Source organism: Neomonachus schauinslandi, chromosome 3 (genome assembly GCF_002201575.2).
Source record: "Neomonachus schauinslandi chromosome 3, ASM220157v2, whole genome shotgun sequence".
NCBI lineage: Eukaryota > Metazoa > Chordata > Mammalia > Carnivora > Phocidae > Neomonachus > Neomonachus schauinslandi.
The window spans coordinates 60,986,161-60,999,000 of NC_058405.1; positions in this window are offsets into that span (position 1 = coordinate 60,986,161).

A 12,840-nucleotide genomic window follows, 5' to 3' on the forward strand; every position below is an offset into this window, starting at 1 on the left:
TCATCTCCTCTACAGTCCCCAAACTTCATGGCCTCATCTCCTCTACAATCCCCAAACCTGAAGCCTACTCCCTCCGCATTTCACATTCCCAGAATATGCCCTCCACTGTCACACAATTAACCTTGTTAAGCTGTTTCCTTGTCTCAAATACTCTTGCCACCTGGCCCAGGATCCTCTTAATCTGGCATCTTCCAAGACACTTCACCAATTTTAACAGTTAACATAATTGTTCCTTCGACTAATAACTACCATTATAGAGAACTGAGTATGTGCCAGGGATTTACATACGTTATCACGGTTAATCTTCACCACCCTTGAGCAAGTTAGGTATTACAGGCACATGATCCCTTATCCAAAGCCTTGAGGCCAGCTGTGCTTCCAAATTCAGAATGTCTTGTTTTTTGGAAAGGTAATATAGTGGGATGTGTCTCAGTTTCCCCATCTGTAAAATGGGGAGGATGAGTACTAGCAGAGTACCTCTCTCATGGGATTGTTGTGAAACAGGTAATGTGTTCCTTCAGAGAAGGGCCTAGGGAAGTGCCCTTATGAAATGCACTATGAGGTCTATTTACTTGACTGTTATAAACAATACATAATAGCTTATGAACAAGACCTTACTGGGAAAATAAATGGCTCAAACAAATTTGTATCAGGAAAGTAATTTGAATGACGATAAGAGCCCTCATTTTGCTGGATGTTGTGCTTTCTTTTTTTTCTTTACTTTCACTTCCTTCTGCTACTTACCACACCCTTTATTCATCATTTCCTATCAAAATCACAGGCCTCCTGCTATTGCAATGAAAAGTCTTTCTTCATTTTTCCGGCCTATTTTACAATTAATTCATAATTTTCTCCGAAAAAAATATATATATATGCTAGATAATTATTCCCTTCTTCTCTGACAAGAATAATTTATGACAATTAATGCTAGTTTTTAGAAATTCAGTGTAAACATCACCAACAAATTCATTTGCTTTACTCTTTTATGGGCCTGGATGCAGAAGAGACCAAGAATGTAGGGCCTGGAAGGGACCCTAAAGACCAGCCAGTATGCATGACCCGCTCTATCCAACTATCTTTTATACTTGAAGAAACTAAGGAGAAGGGAGCTCCTGCTCAAGTTCACACAGCTAGTTAATGACACAACACTAGCTAGATCCCAACTGTCCCCATTCCCACCTCCCCCCCCCCCCCCCTCCCCCAGCAACCACTGATCCACTTTCTGTCAGTATAGATTATTTTCCTAGAATTTCATAAAAATGGAATCATACAATATTTTTTGAATCTGGCTTCTTTCACTCAACATACTGTTTTTGAGATTCATCTACATTGTTGCCTGTATTGGAAGAGTGTTCTTTCTTATTGTTGAGTAGTATTTTATTTTAAAGATATATTGCAATGTATTTATCCATTCTTCTGCTGATGGATGTTTGGGTTATTTCCAGGTTTTGACTATTATGAATAAAACTGCTGTGAACATCCTTGTATATGGCTGTTTGTGAATATATATTTTCATTCCCCTTGGGTAGATACTTACGAGTAGGTTTGATGTGTCATAGGATAGGTATATATTTCATCTTGTGAGAAATTACATTTGCCTTACATCTCCACCTAAATTTGGGGTTGTCAGCTGTATTAGCCAGGGTTCTTCAGAGAAACAGAGCCAATGGACTATAAAAAGAGATTTATTATGAGGAATTGGCTTATGTGATTATGGAAGCTGAGAAGTCCCATGATCTGCCATCTGCAAGCGGGAGACCCAGGAAAGCCGATGGTGTAATTCAATCTGAGTCTGAAGGCCTGAGAATCAAGAAAGTCAATGACGTAAATACTAGTCCGGGGGCTGGAGAAGATGAGATGAGATGTCCCCGCTGAAGCAAGGAGGCAGAAAAACGGGGGAGGGGGAGGGAATTCCTCCTTCCCCCACCTTTTGTTCTACTTAAGCCTTTAACAGATTAGACGATGCCCACCCACACTGAGGAGAGCCATGTACTTCACAGAATCCATCAGTTCAAATACTAATCTCATCTGGAAACATCCTTACAGTCACACTCAGAAATAATGGTTAGCCAAGTACCTGTTGAATCCCCTGATCCAGTCAAATTGCCATATAAAATTAACTCTCACATTAGTCTTTTAAATTTTAGTCTTTCTAGTACGTGTGAAGTTGTATTTATTGTGATTTGAATTTGCATTTTCCCAATGACTAATTTGTGTTTCCCTGTTGAATTTTTATATGATTATTGGCCATTCCTTATACCTTCTTTGTGAGGTGTCTATTCAAATCTTTTGCCCATTTTTAATCTATTATGTTTGTCCTTTAAAAAAAAATTTTTTTTAAGATTTTATTTTATTTATTTGACAGAGAGAAAGACAGCGAGAGAGGGAACACAAGCAGGGGGAGTGGGAGAGGGAGAAGCGGGCTTCCCGCAGGGCAGGGAGCCCAATGTGGGGCTCCATCCCAGGACGCTGGGATCATGACCTGAGTCAAAGGCAGATGCCCAACGACTGAGCCACCCAGGTGCCCCACGTTTGTCCTTTTAATATTGAGTTATAAAAGTTCTTTTTTTTAAAGATTTTATTTATTTATTCATGAGAGACAGAGAGAGAGAGAGGCAGAAGCAGAGGGAGAAACCAGCTCCCTGCAGAGCAGGAAGCCCGATGCGGGACTCGATGCCAGGACCCTGAGATCATGACCTGATCTGAAGGCAGATGCTTAACGAGTGAGCCACCCAGGCACTCCGAGTTATGAAAGTTCTTTATGTATTCTGAATACAAGTCCTTTGTCAGATATGTGTGTTACAAATATATTTTTCCAAGCGGTGACTTGCATTTTCTTATTATTAAAGACGTCATTAGGAGAGCTCATTTCAAAAATTGTAATGAGCTCTAATTCATCATTACTTTCTTTCATAGGTTGTGGTTTTTTTGTATCCTATCAAAAACACCCTTTTTTAATGTACTCCAGTGTCACAGAGATTTTTCTCCTATTTTTTTCCAGAATCTTTATTGTTTTAATTTTTGTATTTATGTCTATGACCCATTTTGATTTATTTTTGTGGATGGTGTGAGGTGAGTTGAGGTTCGTTTTTTTCTGTATAGATTTCTAGTTGTTTCAGCACTGTTTGTTGAAAAGATTATACTTTCCCACTGAATTATCTTCCTACCATTGTTGAAAATCAAGGGACCACGAATGTCTATCTCTGTTTCTTTACTCTGTTCTACTTTGTTGATCTATATATCTATTGTTAGGACAAATCACAGTGTCTTGATTACTGTAGCTTTATAATAAGGCTTTAAACGGGTAATTTCTCCAAACTTTTTTTTCAAAATTATTTTGGTCATTCTTGGTCATTTTACAATCAGCTTGCCAATTTTTATAAAAAATTCTGTTGGAATTTTTATTGGAATTGCATTGAATCTACACATCAATTTTGGGAGAATTGACAGTCATTCATATTGATAATATGAAATCTTCTAAATCATGAATATGGCATATTTCACCATTTATTTGAATCTTTAAATTCTCTTGGTAGTATTTTGTATTTTTCAGTGTTTAGGCTTTGCACATATTTAATTTTCCATAAGATTACATTTTTATGTTATAAACAGAATTTTAATTTAATTTTTTTCTAACTTTATTTTTTGTTTGTTCCATTGTATAGAAATACAATCGATTTGTATATATTAACCTTATATCTTGAGCACTTATGAGTGCTAGTAGCTTTTTTCTTGGTTCTTCAAAACTTTCTATGAATAAAATAACTTCATTTGTGAATAAAACCAACTTTACTTCTCCATTTTCAGTTTGTATGCCTTCTGTTTCTCCCTTTCTTTCCTTTTGTTGTTGTTTTTGTTTGTTTGCTTGTTTTATTGTCTTGCCAGAATCTCTAGCACAATGTTGAACAGAAATGGTGAGAATGGACAAGCTTGCCATATTGTCAATTCTAAGAAAACATCCAGTCTTTCAACATAAAAGATGATCTTAGCCTTAAGATTTTTTGGTTTTGTTTTGTTTCATAGATGTTCTTTATCAGGTTGAGAAAGTTACTTCCTATTCCAAGTTTATTGAGAAACTTTATCAAAATTCACTCTCAATGTGGTGAGTTACATTGATCGATGTTCAAGGGCTAACCAACTTTGCATTCCTGGAATGTTATCATTTTTGTATCTTGTTCAAGACGTATTATCCTTGTTATATCTTGCTGAATTTGATCTGCCAAACTTCTGTTAAAGATTTTCGCATCCATGCTCATGAAGAATATTGGTCTATAGTTTTCTTCTCTTGTAACATTTATGCCTATTTTGGTGTCAGGTTAATATTGGCCTCATACAATGATTTGGAAGTTATTCCTTTCTTCTGTGCTTTCTGAGATGGTTTTTGAAGGATATGTATTATTTCTTCCTTAAATGTCTGATAGAATTTACAGGGAAGCCATCTGGGCAAGGTTTTAAATTACTAATTCAATTTCTTTAGTAGGTATGAGATTATTTGAATTTTCTATTTCTTCTTATGTCCCATCTGATAAATTCCATATTCCAAGGAAGTTGTCTATTTCATCTAAGTTGTCAAATTTATTTACATAAGTTGTTCATAATATCTCCTTATTATCCTTTAATCCCAGTAGGCTCTATATGTTCTTTTATTCCTGATATTGTTAATTTGTACCTTCTCTGTTTTTTCATTGATCTTTTCAAAGAACCAGCTTTTGGTTCCATTAATCTTCTTTGTTTTTATTTGTTTTTTGTTTCATTGACTCTTGCTATTTCTTTCTAGCTGGTTACTTTGAGTATAATTGGCTCTTCTTTTTCTAATTTCTTAAGGTCAAAGCTTATATCATTGACATTAGACCTTTTCTCCTTTTCTAATATAAACATTTAAAACTGTAAGTTTTACTCTAAGCACTGCTTTAGCAAAACAAATTTTGAAATACTGTGTTTTCATTATCATTCATTTCAAAATGTTTTATTTCCCTTGCAATTTCTTTGACTCATGGGTTATTCAGATATGTGCTATTTAATTTCAAAGTATTTGGCACTTTCATTTATTTTATTGTTATTATTTCTCATTTAATTCTATTGTGGTCAGAAAATACGCTATGTAAGATTTCAGTCTTTTGAAAGGGACTTATTTAATGGCCCAGGATATGGTCTGTTTTGATGAACATTTCATATGTGCTTGAAAAGAACGTGTAGTCTGAATTTGTTGAGGGTATTCTATAAATGTCAATTAAGTTAAAGCAGTTGATAATGTTGCTCAGATCTTTTTAAATTCTTACTAATTTTTTGGCTATTTGTTCTATTAATTACTGAGAGAAGCATATTAAAATCTCTAACTATGTTACTCATTTGTCTATTTTTCTTTAGTTCTACCAGTTTTTGCTTCATGTGTTTTGAAGCTCTACATTTATTTTGTGTTACAACAATAGATACAATTGTTATGTATTGTAACAATTAATAATATATCCTCATAAAATATCCCTCTCTGCCTCTTATTAAACTTTCTTATTTTATCTATTTATCTTTTATTAATATAGACACTCTAGCTTTTTTATGTTTACGGTTTGCCATCTATATCTTTTTTGATACTTTTAACTCTATTGATGTCTCTGCAGTTAAAGTGAGGCTCTTGTAGACAGCAAATGTTTGGGTCTTGCTTTTTTACCCAATCTGACACAGTCTCACAATCTCTGCTTTTTGATTGGAGTGCTTAGTCAAGGGGCATCTGGGTGGCTCAGTTGGTTAAGGGCCTGCCTTCGGCTCTGGTCATGATCTCAGGGTCCTGGGATCCACTCTTGCATAGGACTCTCTGCTCAGCAGGGAGTCTGCTTTTCCCTCCCGCTCTCCCTCTGTACTCTCCCTCCCTCTCTCTCTCTCAAATAAATAAATAAAATCTTAGGGGCGCCTGGGTGGCTCAGTCATTAGGCATCTGCCTTCGGCTCAGGTCATGATCCCAGGGTCCTGGGATCGAGCCCCGCATTGGGCTCCCTGCTCCGTGGGGAGCCTGCTTCTCCCTCTCCCACTCCCCCTGATTGTGTTCCCTCTCTCGCTGTGTCTCTCTCTGTCAAATGGATAAATAAATAAAATCTTTTTTTTAAAAAATGGAGTTCTTAGTCAATTTAACATTATTTTTTATCTGATTGGATTTTGGTCTGCCATTTTGCTATTTGCTTTCTATTTGTCTTATCTGTTTTTGTTCCTCTGTTCCTCTTTTCTTACCTTCTTTGTGTTAATCAATTATTGGTAGCATTGCATTTTAATTCCTGTATTTATTCTTAGTTGTATCTCTTGGTATTATTTCTTTAGTGATTGCCCTAGGGATTACAATCTCTATTTTATCACAATTTACTTAGAGTTAATGTTGAATTAATGGTAAATTTGAAATACAGGAACCCTGTGACAATATGGTTCTGCTTCACATTCACTCATTGTGCTAGTGTTATATATATATATTACATCTGTATGTTTTATAAACCAAATAATACTAGATTCCAAGTTTCTGATCTTTCATGCCTGATTCATGATGAGATTTTGAATTTCAAACAACACTCTCAACAGTTATAACTTGACCCAACAAGGTCAAAACCAATTTCTCATTGCACTAAAAAAATTCCAAAAAACATTTCTTGTCTTAATGCCATTATAAAAGCTAGTGATGGGGAAACCTGAGCAACTCACTGAGGTTTATTCCTTGCCCCTGAAATAAACGTTTGGAATATTTAAATTTCAAAGTTGAAAGAGAATTTAAAATCTTCTTGTCAGCACTCTCATTTTGTACCCAAAGAAGTGGCATCCAGATATGTAAAGGACTGATCTGAGATCACATGCATTCATTCATTTAGTAATTCACTGAAAAACTCACCATTCATTGTAAAAATGTTTATGAAGTGCTTACCATATACCTGTTAATGAAGATACAAAAATGAGTAAGAACTAAAAGACATTGAATTGTACACTTAAAACTGGTGAATGTTATGGTGGGTAAATTATTCCTCAGATAAAGCTTTTAACAAATGAGTAAGATCCAGTCCTTTCCATCAGGGAGATCAAAGTGTAATGGAAGTGTAAGACACACATAGACGATTGTACAATACATACTGTAATTACAATGCAATACATATTGTAATTACAATAAAACGTGAACATGCTATAACAGACCTGTATGCTTAGCCACTTAACACTGGAGAACCCTGGGGCTCAGGCTTGGACCTCTTCTATTTTCTTTCCACAACCACTCCCTTTATGATCTCATTCAGTATCATGGCTTTAAATATCAGTTGTATGCTGACGACTCCAAAATTTCTATCTCCAGCAGATGTCTCTCCCAAATTCCAGACTCATACATCCAACTGACAAACTGATATCTCTCCTTTAAAGGCTAATTAGCATCTCAAACTCAACATCCAAAACCAAATTCCTTATCTTCCCCCTCTAAATCTGCTCCTTCCACAACCTTCATCATCCCAATTCATTAACAACTCCATCTTTCTAGTGGCTCAGGCCAAAAAACCTTGAAGTCATCTTTGACTTGTTTCTTTCTGTCATTTAATCCATCATGAAGTCCTGTTGGCTCTACAATCGACATAAATCCAGAATCTGACCACTTCCCACCACCTCCCCTGCTGCAATCCTGGTCCAAACCACCATTTTCTCTTGTCTGGAGTATTGCCTTGTCCCCTAACAGTCCATATTCTATAAAACAGAAGAACCCTTAAAAATGTAACTCAAGTCAGTTCTCTGATCAAGTCCTCCAATGGTTTCCCATCTCCCTACTAATTAAAGCCAAAGTCCTCACAGGGGCCTTAAAGACCCCATAAAAATCTGGGCTCCCATCTCCACTCTCTTATCTTTCTTATCTAGTCTCCACTACTGTTCTTTCTGCTCACTCTGTTTCATGCACATGAGTTTCCTTGCTCTTCCTCAAATATTACTGGCAAGCTCTTCCTTCAGAGCCTCTGAATTGCCATTCCCTCTACCTGGAGCTCTCTTCATCAGATATCCCCATTGCTCACTCCCTCCCCTGCTTCAAGTCTTTGCTCAGATGTCACCTTCTCCCTGAAGTCTCCCCTGATTACCCAATTTCAATTTGTAAGCTTCTCACTGGTACCCTGGCACTTCCTATTGTTCTCTGGCTCTATTTTCTCCATAAGCACTTATCTCCTTAAATATACCTCATAAACAATTTACTTATTTGGTTCATTTTCTGTTTTTCCCCAATAGGCCAAGAGCCCTATGAAGGCTTGTCTGCGTTCATCACTGTTTTGCAGCATCTAGAACAGTGCAGTATTCAAGAAAACGTTTGCATGAGTGTATCAATGTGCCTAGTGCTGTGAGAGAAGGAAATGGGTGAGTTTTCTTCTGTGACCAGGCCAGGTTTGTTTGCTTGTTTGTTTGTTGGTTGGTTTGTGGGAGGGCCATGACGGAGGAAAGGTTGCTAAATGTCAGGGAAAAGTTAACTGTGCAAGTGACAGTTGAACTTAGCTGTGAAGGATGATCAGGAATTTTCTAGACAGAGAAGATAGTGAAGGGTGTTCCAGGTAGAAGGGGTAGCATGTGCAAGAGCAATATTTTACAAAAGCATGGCCTGAGCATAAAATGCCAATGAGTATGACATGAAGGCAGAGTGGAGTAGGGAAAATGAATTGATGGGTCCAGAGAGGAGGCCTGGAGGGCTAATAAGAGCCAGCCATGAAAGATGGAGCCAGATTAGAGCTGGCTCTTTTAACTCCCTCTCCAGTGCCTTGTTCACTGCTTCAGAAAAACTCTTTTCAGCCTAAAACTTGTTTTTCCTTTGGGGATTATAGGTTGATACCTTTACCACCCATGTTTACTTTTGTAAATAAATTACATTCATAACCCCAGAATGTGAGATTTAAGACAGGTGATTCTAAGAGTATGTACATTTTAAAAAACAAAAAGCTGAAAGTGTTTGTATTTTGAGATAGATTATAGATTTTTTATTATATTCAAATCCAAAAGACTGAAATAATCAAAATTTCCAAAGAAGTGACAAGCCTATTTTCGCCATCAATTTAGAGTTCAAACTCTGTAGGAAAAAAATGCCAATGATCTAACACACAGAGGACTATGGAAATGGGTGTAAAATTGGGGGGGGGGAGTGAAAAATGTCCTCCACATTTTTTTGGCAGTTGACAACTGACACTGGTATTATATTAGCTATTATATATTTGAATTATTAAATTAAGCAGTGAGGAGTAGGAAATTGTAGGAAGTGAACTGATCATGGACTATAATATTGTTTTATTCTCAAAAGTGATATTTCTTATACTTGAGTTTTTCTTAATTCCATTGTAAGGCTGAAGATCTTGCACCTTTTAACTTTGTCAGGGTTAAATATTAAACATTAAAAATAAGCAATCAGCAGAACAATTATATTATTCATTCAACAAATATTTGACAGCCTATATCAAAAAGGAATGTAATTTGGTTTTGGATTCCACACGACACAAAAGCAAGTAGTTATTTCTCTTTCTTAAAATAACCATGAAGAATAACATTGATCTATAGTGTGGAGATTAACCGTTCAAATTAACTTGTAAACTTAGAGTCTTATGTGGTTTAGATGAAACAGTTGTGAGAATCCCCCGGAAGTCCTATGGAAAGCATATCATTTTCACTGTCTTGTATGCGCAACAATTGCCTAAAATTTTGTTGGAAGTCATATCAGCCTATACTTAGCTTCAAACAGAGATATTTCTAAGATTCCTTACATCGGAGTGAACTCATCCTGCACCCAGCACTTGAGAGCCTTGATACTACCACGACAAGACCCATTTTCTCTGTATAAACGTATATATTCATAGCATTTTTAAATTGCATTCCTTGCAATATGTAGCAAGAGCCACACAGATGTTGTCACTCTGACCTAGCAATTCTACTCCTGGGAACTTATCCAAAGGAACTAATTCCACAGAAACAAAAATCTAGATGCACAAAGATTTTTTTATTACAGGGCCATCTATAACAGCCAAAATTGGGATGCAATCCAAGTTTCTACAAGCAGAAAATGATGTTAAAAAAGTGTAGTGCATCAACAAGATGTCATATTACCTGATCGTTAAAAGTCAGAACCATGAAGAGACTGCAGAAATGACAAAAATATTTTTGATAAACCTTGAATTAAAAGGTAGTGTTTTAAAAATGGCATTTACATTGTGATGATAAAGTGTAAAAAGAGATGAACGTGTGGAGGACCAGAAGATAAAATGGACAAAGGAAGTAAGTCTCTCAAGATAGAAGAATTAGGAGTTTGTTTTACTTCTTGTAAACATTTTTCAAGTTTTGTTTTACATCAACTTTTCTTTTTTTTTAAAGATTTTATTTGTAAGTCATCTCTACACCGAAGGTGGGGCTTGAACTCACCACCCTGAGATCCCCTGTCGAGTGCTGTACCGATGACTAAGCCAGCCAGGCGTCCCTGCATCAACTTTTCAACTGAAGATTATGTCATGCAGAATCAACTCACACCATAAGGATATGTCCACATGGATCATAAATAAAAGCAGGGTGTTTACAGAATGGACCCACTTGTGCTCTCTGTGAGCCTCCAACTATCGTCATTTCTGTAACTATAGTTATCTCCACCCCCGATGTGACTGCATTGGAGATAAGGCCTTTGAGGAGGTGATTAAGGTGAAATGAGCTCATGAGGGTGGAGCCCTGATCCCATAGAACTGGCTTCTAAGAAGAGGAAGAGACACCAGAGGTCTCTCTCTCTCTCTTTCCCCACCATGTGCAGACACGGTAAGAAGGCAGCCATCTGGCTAACAGACACATGAAAAATGTTCATCATCATTAGCCATCAGGGAAATCCAAATCAAAACCACATTGAGATACCACCTTACACCAGTTAGAATCACAAAAATGGACAGGGAAAGAAACAACAAATGTTGGAGAGGTTGTGGAGAAAGGGGAACCCTCTTACACTGTTGGTGGGAATGCAAGTTGGTACAGCCACTTTGGAAAACAGTGTGGAGGTGCCTCAGAAATTTAAAAATAGAGCTACCCTATGACCCAGCAATTGCACTCCTGGGTATTTACCCCAAAGACACAGATGTAGTGAAAAGAAGGGCCATATGCACCCCATTGTTCATAGCAGCAATGTCCGCAATAGCCACACTGTGGAAAGAGCCGAGATGCCCTTCAACAGATGAATGGATAAAGAAGATGTGGTCCATGTATACAATGGAATATTACTCAGCCATCAGAAAGGATGAATACCCAACTTTTGCATCAACGTGGATGGGACTGGAGGAGATTATGTTAAGCGAAATAAGTCAAGCAGAGAAAGTCAATTATCACATGGTTTCACTTATTTGTGGAACATAAGGAATAACATGGAGGACATTAGGAGAAGGAAGGGAAAAATGGGGAGGGGGAATTGGAGGGAGAGATGAACCATGAAAGACTATGGACTCTGAGAAACAAACAGGGTTTTAGAGGAGGGGGGAGGGGGGGTTGGTTAACCCGGTGATGGGTATTAAGCAGGGCATGTACTGCATGGAGCACTGGGTGTTATACGAAAACAATGGATCGTGGATCACTACATCAAAAACTAATGATGTATTGTATGGTGACATACATAATAAAATTAAAAAATAAAAAAAGAAGGCAGCCATCTGCAGGCCAGCAAGAGGGCTCTCACTGGAACCTGGCTGCGTTGGCACCCTGATCTCAGACTCACAGCCTCCAGAACTGTGAGAAATAAATGTCTGTGCCTGAAGCCACCCGGTCTATGGTATCTTGTTATGGCAGCCCAAGTAGACCAAGACACTAACTTCCAGGAACCATGTGGGTTCTGTGGGCACAGCATTCCAGGCAGACAGCGTGGGCCCCAGGAACACAAGGTGCCCCTGCCCTGACTGCCAAATGTCCAGCTTTGGGGACAGGTCCAGAATCGGTAATAGTAATGTAAGTTCTGTCAGCTGTGGCAGCTCTTCATATGCAAAGTATATTCAGAAATCAGGTGCTTTTATACGTAAACCTGATAGCACACCCGTATACCAACGGATGCATGCACTCATCCAAGAAATAGGTCTTGAACACCAGCTGTGTGTCTGTTGAGCACATCGGTGCGGGGGCGATAGCAATAATCAGAACAGACCAAGTCCCTGTCCTCAGAGAGCTGATCTTCTACTGGGGAACACAGGCGATCAACGAAATGAGTAAGCAAAATGTATGATATGCTAGATGGTGGTAAGTGCTAAGGAGGAAAATAAGGCAGCCAAGAAGGCAACCTTCAATAGAGAGGCTAGGGGACATCTCGCAAAGAAGGTGACAGGGGAATAAAGACCTGGAGGAGGTGAGGGAGGGAGCCATGTGTATATCAGCAAAAGAACATTCCAGAATGACAGAAAGGCAAAGGGCCTGAGATGTGCTGGAAAATCACCAAGAAGGGCAGTATGGCAAAGAAGAGAAGACATGAGGGGAGAGAGCTGAGGGGTGGTACAGATCACCATTACGCAGAGCTCCTGGAACATTCTACTGACTTCACCTTCTCCACTTAGCAGAGGCAGGGGTTCTTTACATTGTTACCAAGTCTCTCTGGCTGCTGCGTGGGCAGCATTGCTATGGAGTAACGCATTGGAATACAGGCTACAGGGGCTTTCCAGGGCTGCCCTCACCAATCACCACAAACTGGTGGCTTAAAACAAGACAAATGTATTCTTCCATGTTGCTGGAGGCTGGAAGTCTGAAATCAAGGTATCTGCAGGGTTGGTTTCTTCTGGAGTCTCTGAGGGAGAATCTGTCCCATGCTTCTCTCAGCTTCTGGTGGCTGCAGCAATCCTTGGCATTCCTTGACTTGGAGCTACATCATTC